Source organism: Canis lupus, chromosome X (assembly GCF_003254725.2).
Source record: "Canis lupus dingo isolate Sandy chromosome X, ASM325472v2, whole genome shotgun sequence".
Classification (NCBI taxonomy): domain Eukaryota; kingdom Metazoa; phylum Chordata; class Mammalia; order Carnivora; family Canidae; genus Canis; species Canis lupus.
The window spans coordinates 33760449-33778450 of NC_064281.1; positions in this window are offsets into that span (position 1 = coordinate 33760449).

Consider the following 18002-nt stretch of genomic DNA (forward strand, 5'->3'; position numbering starts at 1 on the left):
AAATAGCTTCCTTGGTTTTTTTTTATGTAGACAGTCTGAAAATGGGGACAATTTTTTCTTTCTTTCTTTCTTTCTTTCTTTCTTTCTTTCTTTCTTTCTTTCTTCCTTTTTCTTTCTTTCTTTCTTTTCTTCCTTTTTTTCTTTCTTTCTTTCTTTCTTTCTTTCTTTCTTTCTTTCTTTCTTTCTTTTCTTTCTTTCTTCCCTTTGTGTCTTTATTTATTTTTCTCGCGTATGGCACTGGCTAGAGCTTCCTATACTCTAGTGAGTATAAGTAATAAGAGTCACCATCTTCACTTGGTTCCTGATCTTAGCACATCCAGTTGCTCAACCATTAAGTATGATGCTGTCTGTGAATTTCTTGTAAGTGCTCTTTATGAAGCTGAGGTAGTTCCCTTCTGTTTCTAATTGCTGAGAGTTTTTTTTTTAATCATGAAGAGTGTTGCATTTTCAAATGTGTTTTTTTCTATTTCCATTTCCATTGATATGATCATATGATTCTTCTTGTTTAACTTGTTGATATGATGGATTGCATTAAATGATTTTTGAATGTTGAACTACCTTTGCATTCTTGGAATAAGTCCCAATTCACCGTGGTATAGAATTATTTGTTTTTTTGGGAGGGGGTATTTATTTTTTTTTTTGTATATATTTTTTTGAGTTTGATTTGCCAACATATAGTATAACACCCAGTGCTCATCCTGTCAACTGCCCCCCTCAGTGCCAGTCACCCAGTCACCCCAACCCCCCCAACTCCCTTTCCACCACTCCTTGGTCGTTTCCCAGAGTTAGGAGTCTCTCATGTTCTCTCACGCTCTCTGATTTTTCCCACTCATTTTCTCTCCTTTCTCCTTTAATCCCTTTCACTATTTTTTATATTCCTCAAATTAGGGGGACCTGGGTGACTCGGTTAAGCAACTGACTCTTGATTTTGGCTCAGGTCATGATCTCAGGGTTGTGAGATAGAACCCCAAGTTGGGCCCCACTCTGGGTGTGAAGCCTGCTTAAGATTCTCTCTCTCTCTCTCCCTCTCTCCTGCAATAAAAAAAAAAAATTTAAATAAAATCCTTAAAAAAGAATTATTTGTATACATTGTTGGATTGTGTTTGGTAGTATTTTGGTGAGGATTTTTGTTTTTAAATTCCCAAGAGAAAAAAAAAATTCCCAAGAGATATTGGATCTGTGTTTTTCTTTTCTTTCCTTTTTTTTTTTTTTTGTACTGTCTTTTCCTGGTTTTGGGTATCAATATAATACATGCCTCAAAAAATGAGTTGGGAAGTGTTACTTCCTCTTCTACTTTCTGGAAGAGATTGGTTAAAATTGATGTTAATCTTTAAATGTTTGATAAAATTTTCCAGGGAATGCACTTGGGCCAGGGAACTTCTTTTGGAGTTTAAACTACAAATTCTATTTCTTTAATGGTTATAGTATCTATTTCATTTCCATTGAAATTTGCTATTTCAGGATTTTTGAGAAATTGGTCTATTTCTCCTAAGTGGTCAAACTTATGAGAATAAACTTGTTTGTTGTATTCTGTCGTTATCCTTTTAATGGCTACAGGATCTATAGCAATAGCCCCTAATTTGTTCCTAATATTGGTGTTGTGTCTCTTCTCATTTTATACATCAGTTTTGCTGGAGCTTCATTGAGTTTTTTTTTTTTTCAAAGAACCAGCTTTTTGTTTCAGTGATTTTTTTTCTGTTTTCCTATTTTCAATTTCATTTATGCCTGCTCTTATTTTTATGATTTCCTTCCATCTGCCTGCTTCAGCTCTACTTTGCCCTTCTTTTTCTAGCCTTTTAGAGTAAGAACCTGGATTATTGACTTGAGATCTTTCCTCTTTTTTTAATGGAAAAGTGGAGTGCTATACATTTCCCTCTCAGCGATGCTTTAGCTGAATCCTACAAACTGGAATGTGCTTTAATTTAATTTAATTTATCTTGATGTATTTTTAAATTTTTTGGAGACTTCCTTTTGGGCTCATGGGTTGTGTGATAGTGTGTTAATTTCCAATTGTCTTATTTTCATCTTTATATATTTTTTAAAGATTTTATTTATTTATTCATGAGAGACACCAAGAGAGAGGCAGAGACATAGGCAGAGAGAGAAGCAGGCTCCCCATGAGCAAGAAGCCTGATGCAGGACTTGATCCCAGGACCCAGGATCATGACCTGAGCCGAAGGCAGATGTTCAGCCTCTGAGTCACCCAGGCGCCCCTCATCTTTCTATTATTGATGTCTACAGTGATTCCCTTATGGTTGAAGAACATAATTCTGTGTTTAGGTTTGTTTCATGGCCCTTTAGCCACTCTTTAAATGTAGGTTTACTAGCAGCACATTCTCTTAGTTTTCCCTTGTCTAAGAAATGCTTTTATCTCCCCTTCATTCCTAATGGATAGTTTCACCAAGTACAGAATTCATGGTTGACAGTCTTTACCCTTCAGCACTTGAAAAATGTGCCTCTTCCTTTAGGCTGCCATTGTTTCTGATGAGAAATCTGCTATTCTTTCAGTTGTCATTCCCTCCAGTTCATTTGTCATTTTTCCCTGGCTGCTTGAAAAAGAAAAAATTTTCTTCATCTTTAGTTTTCCTGGTTTTTTTTTAAAGATTTTTATATTTATTTGAGAGAGAGACAGGAATAGTGAGAGAAAGAGAGCACAAGTGGGGAGGAGAGGGAGAAACAGGCTCCCAGCTGAGCAAGGAGCTGGATGCAGGGCTCGATCCCAAAACCTTGGGATAATGACCTGAGCTAAAGGCAGGTGCATAACTGAACCACCCAGGTGCCCCTAGTTTTCCTATATTTAGTTATTATTTGTCTTTGCATGAATTTCTTTGTGTTTACCTAGTTGGGGTTCACTAGGCTTCTCGATTCTTTAAGTTAGGTCTTCTGCCAATTTGAGAAATTTTCAGCTATTATTTCTCCAAATACCTTTTCAGTCCCACATTCTTTTTTCCTTCTGAGATTCTGATGAGACAAATGTAAGATATTTTTTATTGTGCATATTGTCCCTGAAATTCTCTTCTTCTTCTTTATTATTATTTTTTTCAGTCTATTTTTACTCTGTTGGTCAGACTGAGTAAATTTTATTGAGCTTTTATCAAATTCACTGATTCTATCTTCTTTTCCACTCTACCATGAGCCCATCTAACAAGTTTTCTGTTCAGTTATTGTATATTTCAGTTCTATAATTTCCATTTAGTAGTCTTTAAATATTTTCTCTCTCTTTGCTGTGGTTTTATATTTTTTATTTGTTTTAAGAGAATTCATAATTATTTGTTGGAGCAATTTTGTGGTGGCTGCTTTAAAATCTTTGTCTGATATTCCAAAATCTGACTCATCTTGTTATTGGTGCCAGTTGATTATCTCTCTTTTTTTAAGATTTTATTTATTTATTTATTTGAGAGAGAGAGAGAGAGAGAGCAAGCAGAAGGGCCGAGGAAGAGGGAAAAGGAAAGAATTCCAACCAGGCTCTGTGCTGAGCCTGGAGCCCAATGTGGGCCTAATCCCACGGCCCTGAGATCAGGACCTGAACTGGAATCAAGAGTCAGGTGCCCAACCAACTGAGCCATCCAGGTGCCCCGGGTTGACTATCTTTTTAATCCAAGTTGTGATTTTCCTGGTTATTAGTATGATGAGTGATTTTTATTGTATTTTGGACATTTGGGGTTTTCATTAGAAGACTCCGTATTTGAATCTTTCACTTTAGCTGGCATTTGCCCTGTTCAGGTTTTGCTTGCAGGTTCTGTCCTACTTTTTGGGCTTTTAGTTCCAATGACAATTTAGTTTTCTGAGCCCTTGCAATGATATTCTGGTCTGTTTCATTCATCTGGCCCTGCTTGAGCTTCTGTTAGATCCCTGCTAGTGCCATTTGTGAAGATGAACAGTGTTTCCCTGGGCCTCTCGGTATTCTTAAGTAGGATGTGAGGGGTACCAGACCTATGAGAGGGAGAGCACTATCCTTGGCCTGTTCACTGGCCACTGGTGTCATTTAGCTTCCTGGTTTTGTAGGTGCCTCGGGGAGTGAAGAGCCTACTAGAGCTGCCTTTTGCCTCTGAGTGGAGGATCTGGGTGACTCTTCACCATTAGGTGGAGGGTAGAGTGGCATTAACCTTGGGTCACCTGCTGTCACTGAGGGGATGCCTAGAAAACATGGAGCATGCTAGCCCCACATTGATGGCTGTGTGAATGTTACTGATTGGTATAGGGTGTGGGGTAGATTGGTCCACTCAGGACCCACTATTGCTCTGCTGTGGACAGATTGAACCCACTGCTCTTGCTGGATGTAGACAGGGGATTGGGCAACCTCCTGAGCTCTGCTGGTACCACTGCTGTGAGTAGATTGGCCTGCTACTGCCCCTTGGTGTGTGTCTCCCAATTAAGTCCCTACTGGGCTTCCCTTTTCCTGGAAAAATAAATGAAAACCCAGGGAGTTACCATAATATTGCTCTTCAATCCTGAGGTCCCTAACTAGTCTGTCTTCTTCTCTCCAACATTCAGAGTTTTATAATTGTCTGTTGAATTATTTTCAGAGTATTTAGTTGTACTTAGAGGAAAGAGGGAATATTGAGTCTGCTCTTATATGAGAAACAAAAACCAGTTTTTAACAAATTAAATTTATTGCTCAGAAAAGGAGTCTGTTCAGTGTGGTAGGTATACAAGTGTTTGTTTTATATTATTATTTGTACATTCCTGTGGGTTTGAGATATCAAAATTAGCTGATTGGAAGGTGGTACCAGACATAAGGTAATCTCTCATTGATATTGCACTGTGTCTCCTATTGTGGTTTATTATATTTAGTTTGATGAACAAAATATTTGTTTGGTCAAGACACATTAGCTAGAAATTATTTCAATTGCACCCAAAATGCTAATTTTGGATGACCATCTGACAGACTAGAGTTAAAAATGAGGCAGAGAAATTTAACACAAATGTCGTCATCGTGCAAGGGAACATTCACAATCGCAAAAGTTAGATGTTGATGTCACCAAGCCTTTTAAGGATCACTTGTAAGTGGTTACCTTTGGAGATAGTTAACATAAACCTATAAGATGAATCTTAAAAAAAAAATGGACAACTGCCCAGATATGAGGATGGAAACTTGATGCTTCAGATATATCCAGTGACACCATTATATGTAGACTACAGAGGGCTGTTTCAACTTTGAGGTAAATGAAGATAATGTGTGACCTCAAGAACTGCATTAGATGCCTCGAACATATCCCTAACTGCTTTATAGGGAAGTCACTGATGTCAAAGATGCATGATTAGTTTACATACAATTTTTTCACATGGCAAAAAGACAGTGTTTCCAATTAATACTTCTTTTTATATAAAACATGTTTATGAACATGAATATGTAATTTTATTAGAAAATTAAAGTGTAAAAAAAAAGAAAAAGAAAATTAAAGTGTTAGTAAACCTTTCACTATTCCATCTGTATCTTTGAAAGTTTGTATATTCAAGGTGATAAAAAAGAAATTTTAGAGAAAGAGAGAGCATGAGTCAGAGGGAGGGGCAGAGGGAGAGAGAGAATCCCAAACAGTCTTCACACCCAGCACGGAGCCCAACATGGGGCTTGATCCCATGACCTCGAGCTCATGACCTGAACCAAAATCAGGAGTCAGATGCTTAACTGACTGAGCCACCTAAATGATGAAAAAATCTTTTAAAAAAGATCTTTTCATTTGGAAATTTGGAAGTTACACTGCATTTGGTATAGATTTATATATAGTTATTTTAGTATTTCAAATGCTCAGAAAACCATAGTTGTGAGTCCACTACCCAGACTGTGGAATATTAACCTCTGATCATATTTACCACATAATTTTTAAAAAGAAAGAAAGTCTTCAGTGCAAGTCCTTTCTGTGTACCCTACTTCTATCCCATTCCCTCCTTCCTTCCCCCAGTGAAGGGTATTCATTTACATGAATGTCTAATATGATTGCACACAGATATATATTTGAAAACAACACTTGCAATTGTTTTATGAATTTTAAAGCATTACACAAATGAAGTCATGCTGCATATATCCTATAATACTGATATATCTGAAATTATTTTTATCTTATTTTGTGCTTTCTGCTTACCACACTTTTGTTCTCCTTTCCAGCTGTCTAATAGACTGGAAAAAAATTAGTTCTCCTTTTTATTCATTGCCAGCTTGGAAATTTTGTGTTGTATTTCTAAGTTTACTAGTTATTCTTACATTCTAAACACATATATTTAATTATGAATATTTTTTCAAAGTCCAAAGCTATTTAATATATCTATTCTCTTACCTTTACTGTTAGCCCCAGTAGCCTCCTCAATTTCTCTGTTGTTTAGTCTGGTATCTTAATCTATTTAAAACACAACTTATGGGGGCATCTGGGTTGCTTAGTCAGTTAAGCATCCGACTCTTGATTTTGGCTCAGTTCATGATCTTGGGGTCATGAGATGGATCCCGATGTCAAACTCTGAGCTGAGCATGGTGCCTGCTTAAGATTCTCTCTCTCCCTCTCCCTCTAAAAGAAAAAAAAAAGCACAATTTATGGCTCTTAGTTTTTATTGGTTAATAGTTAATTAAATTTACTATCCTATATTATTATTATACATGTATTTCTTTGTCATAGTTTCTGGTAGCCTACTTCTTCTGCATTCACTTTTCTGCTCATTAAAGTATATCCTTTAGTTGCTCACTTAGCAAATATCTGTGGTTCTTTATTTTTGAAAATATCTTTATTTGTCCTTACCTTTAAATATTTTTGCTGAAGATGTAGACCTAGGTTGACAATGATTTTTCCTTAGCAGTTGGAAGATGCCATTGTCTTCTGTCATCTGTTGCTGTAAGTTTAATACTTTTTTGACAGTAATTCATCTTCTCATTCTTGTAGCTTTTGACATTTTCTCTTTGTCCTTGATATTCTGAAGTTTCAATATAATAAGTTTTGATTTGTTTTTATTCATACTGTTTAGAATTTGATGTGACTTTTAATCTGAGTCCTATCTTTCTCTAACCAGCACAATTCTGGAAAATTATGTTCTCTCGTTTTGAACTCCAATTAGATGTATATTCGAGCCTCCCGCAATCTCTCAACTGCTCTTTCATTATATCCTTTTATCTCTTCGTAGTGTATCTTATAAATTAGGCAAGACTATCTTCCAATTCACTAATTTTCTCTTTGATTAAGTTCATAACTCACTCAACAAACATTGGTTGGGTGCTTTATGACATGTCAAGTACTATAGCAGACACTGTTTTTACAGATGAATGGAGAGCGCCCTAGTTTTGATGACTCCATGTCTTGTCAGGAAGAAATGCAAGTTAAGAAGCGATCTCATGTGGTGTCTTGAGTGTTATGGCCAAACCGTGGTGTTCCCTGAGTACCAACGGTGGCTACCTAGAAATCAGAAGGGACCACCTTAAGTAAAAGCTATCCATGTGGGACATGGCAGGCCAGGTAGAATTTTGCCAGGTGCCATAAGGAGGTGGAAGCACGTGGCTGCCAAAGAAAACAACTGTAACAAGAGGAGCAAGAACTATTGTGTTTGTTAGTAGCTGGAGAGGTGGCAGGAGGAGATCTAGGGAAGGGGTGAGAGATGACATTGGGGAGGTAGGCAGGGAGCAGGTCATGGAGGGCCTTGGGCACTCTGTTCTTGAGTGTGATTTTTTTTCCTGAAAGGAGGAGGCAGTAATTTAGACATGTTAAGCAGAGGAATGGCACGGTTAGATTTGGATTTTAGGCCTATCATTCCAGATTGCAGGAACTTGGGGCTAGATGCAGGAAATGATGAGGATACAGATTGTGGCAGCAATTAGAAAGGCTAGGCAGGATGGTATGGTGAGGAGAGATGCGTGGGAGGCAGACGTGATTGAGCTTGGTAATGGAGAGGCTGACGGGTCTGTGGAAAGGGAGGAGGCAAGGACAGCTAACAAGTGTGGGAATCGGTGATTGGGTGGATGGGATGTTGTCGCCAGAAGTAAGAAGGAGCAACAGCTTTATGGGGAGGGTACAGGGGTGATAATAAGGATTGAGACAGGTTATTCTAGGAGCTTGTGGGTTTCACAGATGAAGACATGAGCACTATGTAGATGTGAAGATCCAAAACTCACAAAAGAGCTGTTACAAGTACGTGGAGAAGGCTGTCAATAATCCAGGCTCTTTGCCTATATGTGAGTGGTTAGAATCACCTCATCGATAAAGGCAAATGTCCAATGCTTGTCTGTTTTCCAAGTATCATCCTTCTTACAAAGAAAGGCCCTAGATGGCCACCATTACTGAGAAAAGAAGGTGATAGAACCTGGAATCATTGTTCCCAGGAGAAAAGACTTGGGATGGTCTTCATATCTCTCTTGGAATGCAGTGCAATTCCATTAATCCTGTCCCTATCTCTGGTTGTACCAGGCCCCTCCTCATTCAAACTACCATTTGTAACAAAATGCCTGTCATCATCCCAGTTAACTTACAACACAGGGCTCTGCTGTATTCCCCAAGAACTTCCTACTGCATGTGAAAAGCATAGAGAATGGTAACCATTGTGTTTAGGTCCGCTAAATGACAAAAAAAGAAATACACTGTTAAGGGACGAGCTTTAGGTTAGACACACGGGAACCTTCCACGAAGATCTTGGCTAAGAGCGGAAATGGTTTACCTCAAGTGTCAGGGAATCTCCTCCCTCGAATGCTCCTAAGAAGAGGACAAACATTTGTTTTATTGGAAAAATTTTAAGATAGCTTAGTAAAAGCTTCAAGATTGTTTAGTGGCTCTTTCACTGCCTCCAGCATGAAACAAAATCCTGGCATGGTTCACCTAGCCCATCACGATCTCTTCCCTGCTTGACTCTCACCTCCTACTTCCCACCAGCTTCAAGTGTTGAGTTTTCACTCTCTCCAAAACTCCATGCTCTCTCCCTTTGGGGCCTCTCTGTATCTGGAACTTTCTTCCTCTTGCCTTTGTACTTCTGTTGCCTCTAATTCATCCTTCGAGTCTCACCTGAGATGCTTCTTCCTTCAGGAAACCTTTACTGATTTTCTAAGTTGTAGCTGTCCCTTCCATTATCTCACATTAATTAAATCATTCAATACATGCTTTTAAGGGCCAATTAGAGGTCAGGCACTGTGCTAAATTATGACAACATAAGCCTGCCCCAGTAGAACCTATTGGGGAAAAGGGAGAATAAACAAGTCAACCGACGGTATTAATTAGTGTGAAAAGTGAACTGCTGTACCAAAATATCCAGCAATAATGTAGCGTGAAGAACAAGGACATGCATTCTCTTTCAACAGTCGAAGGTGAGTGTTCCAGGTCAATGAGAAGCTCAGCTTCGAGCAGTTATGCAGGAACCCAGATCATGAGTGGCTCAGCCATCCTCACTGGATGGCTTCCAAAGTCACTCTAGTCCACTGCTCTCCGATAGAATATTCTATGATGATGGAACATTCTATCAATATCTGTGCTGTCCAATATAGTAGCCGCCTGGCTACATGTAGCTATCGAATACTTGAATCGTGGCTAGTGAAACCAAGGAACAGAATTTTAAATTTTAAGTAATTAGACTTTGAATTTAAATAATGACATGTGTCTAATTAGTGGCTACCGTATTGGACAGTGTGGCCTCATTGCCACGCCAGCCAGGGGGATGGGAGAAAAAGGAATTCTGGGGCCTGGGGTTTCCTTTTAAGTGGACAAGTCCAAAGTTGTACCCACAGCTTCTGCTCACATTCCATTGGACCTATTGTGTTTCATTGCATCTAAGTTGACATCAGTTGTAGGATGGATCATGTTCTTATATGACACTAAGGAAGAAAACAAGTGCTGCCAATTAAACTGTTATAATGCATTTTTAAGATCACATACACTTTTAATTTTATACGTATTGCTAGAGCCTTTCAGATGTACTAAATATGCACACAGAGGAAAATACAAGTAAAATAAGTTCCTAAAGTTTCTTTGCGTTGAGATTCTAACTCCCCTGAAATACTTTTCAACTCAGACTTGCTGATGTCTGAGCTTTTCCACAGACAATTTTTCTCCATGCCCCCGAAACATCAGTGATGTGGCATTTCTTCAAAGTGTGCTCTACTCTTGTATCCAGGATTTCCTTCCAAGAAGCTGACACCCATTTGGCAACTTTTGATTCTGGTGCTTTACCATTTGATCAAATGAACAGTATTCTTTTTTCCCTTGGTTGAAACAAATGTTGCTAGAAGTTGGCCAGTTTGGGACAAATGGATATTCATTGTCTTAAGAATGATCTTGCTCGACATGCGAATTGGTCACATGGGCCTCTCAGGGCTTTGAAATTTCTTTTGTCTGTTCTGAAGGATTCGACAATTTCTCCTGCTTTCAATTGCATTACTGGACAGGAGATAGGCCATTCTCTTGCTTGTATCTCAGAAGCAAAATGTAACACAGCTTCATCTACTTGTAGATGTCTTCCTTTCTTAGGTCTCCTAAACATTTGGTTGTTGCTTTGCAAAAAAAAAAAAAAACAAAAAACAAAAAACCCAAACAACAAAAAAGCCCGAAATTGCTACCATCCCTCCAGTGATGAATATTTGCTTCGCTAATATCAAATGTATGCCCCATCGCCCTGTTTACATGCTTTTCTGTGTACACGATACCTTTTCATCTCACTGCAAAATCATAGTGTAATCTTTCTGAAGACATTTTAAGCACCAATTCAATTTAGCATGTGTAGCGCTGGCAATGCACAGATCTCAGCTGAAGTGATGACAATGTGAATAAGCTATGACCAGCATTGCATGCACAAGGGCAATGACAACCATTTCACGATTGCCATCCAGCCTACAGTGATGGTGACATGCCATTGACTGGGTGGGTGGTGGGGGGGCGGCACAGGAGTCAGTGCCAGGGCAAACCAAAGCCAAAGCCGAGCCAAGGATGGGTGAGCTAAGAGGATTCTGGCCTATGGGGCAATAGAAGAAAAACCCACATATGAGCAGAGAGGCAAAAACGAGAGCGCATGAGAGCCTGGAGAAGGAAGGGGAGAGGGAGGGAAGAAGGGAAGGAGAGTTATTTCCTGGAGACTCCTCGACTTTAGGTCAGTGATACATACATCCATGAGTGTGTATCCATACACACGCGCCTGCACAAAGACATGCGTACACACACGTTTCTGTGTCTCTTCTTGCCTGAGCTAGCTCAAGTGGGTTTCTGTACTCGCAAACAAAGACTAGAACACTGGCCTTTTAAGATCTGTTTCAGTTCAAGGGGTGACCTTCAGAGAAAGTCCAAAAGAAGCTGATCTGACCACAAAGGGAACTGCATCGGTTGGGTCAGTTTGAGGGATTCTGACAAAGAAGAAACATGAATTTCATGCAGCTTAATATGAGCTGACGCCGAAGCACATCCCCTCTATAGGATTTCACCCGTGACTAACAAGCCTTTTAATCATGGCAAGAAGACACGGAGATTTTGCAAACATGCTTTTGCAGTACCCACATTTAGTGTTCCTGACCCTGTTTTCTTGCCAGATTGTGAGAAGCACCTGCTCCTTTTCAAGCAGTTGTCAGATCAATATTTAATCAATTGCCTTTTGATATTTGGTAGCGCTGAATAAATGGGATGCCGATATTTCTGCTCAGAGCCGTTCCTCTGGTGTACCTCATTCCGTTTCTGTGAAAGCCTTCAGGAACCTCTGAACACTAAGTGGCATGTCCTCCGAGTTCTCTGATATTCCCCCCATTGCTGCAGAGGCGCTCTGTGGCTCGAGGAGACGTGGGATGCTGGTGCCGGGGCCACTCTTATTAAAGCCACGTCCAAACTGAGTCATGAAAGCGGGGGAGCAGAGCTGCATTCGGGACACTGGGGGGCTTTGCCAGGTGAGGGCTATTTAATAGACCAGCCACATTAAAGAAAAGCAATGATGTAGTGAAAGGAGCCTAATGAGCAGAAGTGAGGCTACCGTATCTAAAGAGAAAAAATAATGAGCTGCGAAATATCCCCCAAGGCGAGATTGCCAGTCTTCTGCAAGGAGGTCTCAGCCTATAGGTAAAAAAGGCTCATGTGGTCCCTTTTCCTTGCATGGTAAACAGAAGTTCTGTGGGCAATTAGGGGCTGAGCTGAATGTGAGATTTGAAGACCGGGAATTATGTTGCCAACTCTTTGGAGATTTCCACACCCAAGACCCCAGCTTTAATTCCCAAAGGAAACCGGGAACATACGCGACCTGTGAATAGAAATTAGGAACATCACATCATCAAAAACAACCCTCTCAGTGTCTGTTGCAGCAGACGGACATCTGGATGTTAGTTCTAGAAATCTCAGGGACTGGCACTATGGAATCTTTCTAAAGCTGTCCTCAGGGACCATGCCATGGGGCTGGCTTGAGGGCAAAGCCACTTTCTAATGAGACCCTCTTGGTCTTTCAGTAATGACCCCTCCTAGAGTGGTATCTGAGCTGGGCATGCCCCACCCACGCAAGGCTCTGTTTTAGAGTTTGTGCAGGAATGCCGGGCCAGATTTTGGTACACGTGGGTGGGGAAAAAATTATTAAACACAAAACGTTACATCCCAAATGTGAATGAAATCTAAGGAACAGAAGACTTGGTCCCTGCCCTTAAGAAATGTACAGACGCATGCCACATAGACAATGGGTCATTTACAGAGCAACTTTTCAAGTTCACACAGTGGGAAAGAGGCTGAAGCCCATGCTTTCCAGACGAGCGAGGAGACAGGATGATGAAAGAGACATAATGAAAGTGGAAAAAAAATACAGCTTTATGATAACAAATCCTTACTACTTATAAATGCTTTCTTCAGCATTTTCTAAATAGGTGCTCACAGCAACCCTATGAGACAGGCAGGGTTAGGATTATTTCGCCATCTTACACGGGGGAAGCCGAAGCTTCCCAGGGATTGAGTCAGGAATTTCTAATCCTTTAACTACTTGGGTGCAAGGACTAGTAGAGTTCACATGTGTGATGCATTGTCAAGGTCATAAGCAAGTTTAGAAGAAATTCATGTTTCTAGGGCAAATAAACATTTTTGGGAGGGAGGGGTGAGACAGAAATAGGCATTCCATTCACAAACGTTTTGCAAATATGTGGATAAGGAAATCAACATCTAAAAACACCAAATTTTATCAAGAAAAACTCCAGAGAGATGGTCAATCAGGGCTCATAAGAGTATTATTCTGAATCCCTCAAGCAAGCCATAGAACCACTCATGGATCAGTGACAATAGTGTATGCTCCATTAAAGTTGTTATTTGACAAATTACCCCCAAACTTAGTAGCTTGATACAACAGCAATTATCTTTCACTGTTTCTAGGGTGATTCTGACTTGGGATCTTTCATGTGTTTGCAATCAGATAGAGGTTGGGACTAGCACAGCTGAGGTCTCTCTCTCTCCCTCTTTATGTTATGTAATCTCAGGACTTCCCCATGTAGTCTCACCCCATAGGAGAGTTTGGGCTTCCTTACAGCGTGGCAGCTCAGGGTTCCAGCTTGAGTGTTCCAGCAAGCAAGGGAGAGACCCAGCCTATTCACCAGTGAGTCACAGGTCCACCTAGTTTCAGAGGGAGAGGACAGACACCTCCCCCGCTCTACAGGAGGAGTGTCCAGGTCACATTGTTGATGAGAATGTGAGAGGGAGTTATTGCTACAGCCATCTTTGGCAAATAAAATCTGGCAGAGCGTATCTTGAAACGAAGGTTTATGATGAATCTTATTTTGTGCCTTTGAAGTCTGCACAAGGAAAAAAAAATGCTCAATCAAATTTTCTTGAAGGGAACCTATTTTTGAAAAAATGAGTCTTGATTCTTTTCCAGACTCCCATTCCATAGATAAATGTAATAAAGCAGTAAGCATGCAAATTGAAAGAAAAATATAAATAATTCTTATTTTATTGTTTAATATCAAAATAGGTAGAATTTATAGACTTAAAATCTTATTATAAACATGAGGGGCATTTATAATTTCACTTGTGTTCTCCCTCTGCATGCCTTTTATTTGAAAGTTGACTGTTGTATCATAGACGAAAATGTTCCTAAGGCCCTTTACGACCATGTGCAATATAGAAGCCCAAGCACTGCTTTTTCTTCTCTTGTCTTTTCCTTGCAGTTTTGTTATTAAAAATTTATCATGGGGTGAAATTTAAAGACAAATGGAAGCAACTGTAGAATCACAACTCATGGGTACTGTAAAATCTATAATCATTATAACTAATACTGATGGAGCAGTAACTGTCTGGTTTGGCTGAGGCATGGTTTAAGAGTTTCACAAACTTTCTGCCTCAAGACCCACATCGGCCAAGGAGAAAGAACATATAACCCTGAGTTCTTGGGTACTTAGCCGCAAGCAGCCCCAAATCTATGAGTGATCTTGAAAACTCATGCACATTTTACTTTCTCTTTCCAAAGGTATTGGTATTTTTATTTTAATATATAAAAAATGTCTTAGATAGCATCAGTTAATATCAAAGGGCCATCCATATCTGTCACGTGGCTTCAAGCTCCTCTGTGCATCTGCTATCAGTTCAACAGGCAGTGGAATGCTCAGTCCCCACGATATGCTGGCTATAATTTCCCCAAGACTTTCTCTCTTCTTTGAGAAAACACATAATAATGCAGGTAAATTAGAATGATGGAATTGCTGGCATTACTCTGGATTCACTCTAATTTATGTACTTTAAGTTGCTTTCAAGCCTCAGGACTTGGCTATTATCATAAGCTAATTACTTGAGGCACACCTCATGGTGATAATAATGCCCTTGAATATTTGAGACACTTCTTCTAAGAATTTCTAGGGTTAGTGACTAACCCAAGGTCATGTGGTTAATTAATAACAATGCTGGTATTCAGACTCTATCTTTGAACTCCCTTATCTTGTGTGTTCTATGCTACACTTCAGAGTCATAAAACCTACTAACAGAAATTCACATTCCTAAAGAAGTCTGGGGACCCTGGATAGGTGTAAAATGACATTTGCAAAGAAAGTAAACTGAGTAACTTATGCTATGTTATTTATACATTCAATTACTTATTTACTCCTGAGAGGGAGGATTAGAGACAAAACATGTCGTATGGAAGAGTCTCTGTTTTGAAGCCAACCCAGACTTCCTTAGCTTTGTTCCCCACAATTCTACAGCAGTGTCACTCTGTGCTGGCTCTCATGCCCTGTGCCCAACGGGCTGCACAGGTGCCAGGAATGCTGGGACTCCACTGAGCCTTGAGATGATGAAGCAGAAATGCCATGTCATGGGTCTTGCAAAGTAAAGAATGTCATGACCAGTCGGGATGAGGGTCCCATGGCAAGGTTGCTTGAGCCACAGAGTGCTCTAGAGTTGAGCGTTATAGCTGTTTCAGTAGTCCAGGGCAGAGGTGGGGGGCACTCACATCCACAGGGTGGCAGGGTCCCACCACTGTTTGCCATCATATTTTACCCAGAAACCACCCTTTGCCTCAGAGATTTAGGTACTGTTGTTGAATGTTCTTTGCTTCTTATGGGATTTCCCTTCCAGGGACTCTGTTTCCTTCTATGAGATCATGTTTCTATCAGGCACCTTTTAGATAAATATCAGATCTATCCATATGTCTGCACCCCAAGATTCTTTTTACCCAGGAAACTTCTTAGCTCCTATTAAAACAATGGAGATATATATAGTGCATGTATGTATGTGTGTGTGTGTGTGTGTGTGTGTGTGTGTGTATAGTGGTGGGAAGGGGGGATGTCACCTGACTTCATTCACTATCAGCCTCCAAATCTCAGCTTTGTGTGCTCCAGTAGAGCTTGTCTCACTGGCTATAGGAAGATCATTGGTGAAGGGTCTGAGAAAGAGAGAGAGAGAGAGACAAAGAGAGAGACCGGGGCTAGTACAGAACTGCTAAAGGAGTTCATTGCATGCACTTGAATCCATCACAAAATACTGAACAAAAAAATGCAGAATACATGCCACTAGGGTATCATAGTTGCTGGCTGGTTGCTTGCTTCCTTTTTTTTTTTAAATCTTCTTTTTAGGCTTGAGATGCTAGAAAAATCTTGGAAGCCAGCAGGCCTAGATTTCAATCCTCATTCTCCTTTACTGATCTGGCTAATCTCTGCCCCTTCCTGAGACTTGGTCCCTCGTATTTTCTGGAGGGTTAGACAAGATGGTCTCAGACTTTGCAGTACTAACATGTCATGCCTCCATGAACTTGTGGATTGTGCAAAGTGATCAGAGTTGTGAGGTGCCAGCACAATCACCACCCCCCCACAGTCTCCTGTGACCGTCACCAGAAGGGAGTTGGCAAATTGCTAAACTGACTCATATGGAAAGAGCAATCAGTTCTGAGTGTCTAGTGGGGGACCCTGCAGATTCCTGGAACTTGAAAGTTACCCATTGGTTGCATGCCCCTTCATAAGTCTTGATAGATAACACCAGAAAGAAATAGCTGGGCTTGTACTACCTTTTAAAAAGTCTGAAGCAAAGAGAATGCAAGCAATGCAGGTAATGAGGCAGAGCTTGCATTCCAGAAACAAAAGTCCCTGAAAGCGAATTAAAGAGTGGTTGATTTGAACCTTCTGCGGTTAGCAGCCTGAGTAAAACACCCTTGTGGTATTGGTTTTATTGAGACCGTCAACAGGACAAGAGTAACGCAATGAATTGCTAAGGAGAAGTGGCTACTCACCTTGCACCTGGATCCCAAGTCTGCAGAGGGTGAGAGTCAGCAGGTGGAGGTGAAGGACAAAGGGTTCACTCTGGTGCTGTGTGATCCAATTTTCAGAAACACTCTCGGGAGTCCAATCCAGGGATTAGCTCTTTCTTCAGAAAGTCCAGAGTTCAACATCAGGAAAGGGTCTTGCTCAAGAAAATACCTCAATTCCCTAACTAGCGCCAAAACCTTCTGAGTCTTCCAGGTCCTACATTTGTTTATTTGTGACTCTAATCTATCTATCATCTATCTATCTATCTATCTATCTATCTATCTATCTATCTATCTATCATATATATAAAATTATATATTTACATATAAAAATTATATATATATATATAAAAGCCCTATTCATTCTTCTGCTTGATCACTTTCCATTCATCCACCAATTTGCAGCTCTATGTCACCCCCTTCCCCCAAACTTCCCAGTCCCGCAGATACGAGGAAGACTTCCAAGAGGTAGTGTTTTCTTCCCGAGCATTGAAATCTCACCATAACTCACCGCTCTGTTACAGGACAGATCATGTTATGTCCTAACTATTGACTATCATATTTCTATCAGTTAGGATGTTTTGGTTGCAAGTATCCAAAAACAAAGCAAAACAAAAAACCGGCTTCAACCAAAATGAGAATTTATTGGTTCATGTCACTGAAAAGCCCACCTTCAGCTGCAGCTGAATTTAGTTGCCTGACAAGGGCTTTAGGATCTATCTGGGTGAGCTCCATTCTCAGATCTCCTGTGCTCCCTGGCTGTTTATATGTTGTTCCTCCAGAATTTCAAATTTAAATAATCTCAGAACTCCCGCCAAGATAAGACAGAGACTTCTTTTCCCTGAAGCTACAGTAAAAATCTGAGACACAAGTCTCCTTGATGCTGAATGTCTTGGCTCGTACCATGTGTCCATCTCTCACCAATCACAGTGGTCTGGAGGATGGAAGTCTCTAATTGGTTTAAAAGAGGTCACATGTTAGCGTCCAGTAGTGGAGGGAAACTTCTTGAGCCTTGTAGGCTGAGATTGGCAGAAGGGTATATTATAAAGGATCCCCTCATGCTGGACTACAAAAATAATTGTCTATCCCCATACTGTGAGCTCCTCAGGGCACAGCACTGTCTCTCACATACAGTAGGCACTTAACCCCCTTACTGGCTTTCTGAATGAGGAAGAGAATGAATACAGCCAGTTCCCACTTCCTTCTCTCCCCTCCATGTTCATCCATTGCCCATCATGGCCATGGCAAGCCTGAAGGAGGTTGGGGCTTAAACAGTTGGCATCTTCCTATACTTTTCTTCCTCCTAAGCTCTAGCCAACATTACTTTGATGGGTCATGATTGAGTTGCTTTTGTTCAAGAAGCCACAGAAAGAAATTAT